The sequence below is a fragment of the Cryptotermes secundus genome, unplaced genomic scaffold (genome assembly GCF_002891405.2).
Source record: "Cryptotermes secundus unplaced genomic scaffold, Csec_1.0 scaffold1366, whole genome shotgun sequence".
NCBI classification, from domain to species: Eukaryota; Metazoa; Arthropoda; class Insecta; order Blattodea; family Kalotermitidae; genus Cryptotermes; species Cryptotermes secundus.
Genome location: NW_019737415.1, coordinates 330,531 through 331,191, shown reverse-complemented (window position 1 = coordinate 331,191; position 661 = coordinate 330,531).

Genomic DNA, 661 nt, shown 5'->3' with positions numbered 1-661 from the left:
AATATATGGCTCACTTCACTCTAAGTAATTAAGACTTTAAAATACAAAGAAATGGCATGGGAAAACTCTCCTACTTCCAGAAATACGTAATAATGAAAAACAGAAGCAATGAATCCAGAGACAAGGTGTGTTTTTCAAAACAGTTTCATGCACCTGCAAAAATCAAAGTGAAATGAATTAAACACAATGCGCCTAATCCTGGAACTACAAACAAAATTACTGAATCTGAGAAATTAAGAGAACAAACAGCCAGGAAAAGAGAGCTTAATCCATAAGGCCACACCACAAACACTACATCCCTGATATAAAATACTTGTGATATCAATAAAATCTGGTTCCCAGCCTCTTCTGGCCCATAGACAGGCAAAAAGCAGTAAGACTTTAAGGCATGGTACAACCGCAAATAAAAAGGTAAAGGTAAATTTGTCCCTGTGCCCAATGAATTAAACACTATGCCATAAAGGTGTATGGTGGAGTGGATGTACAGATCCACATTTTCTTGACCTTGGCACTAGTGGGAGGTGAGTGGTCTGCTTCATGCCCCAGCCGCTTTAACCCTGGGGAAAGAGCCCCCAGTACCCATTGGATAGGAGGCTGGGTGGACCCAAGAGCCAGTCTGGACAATTTGGAGAAGACAAAATTCTTGACCCTACTGGGACTC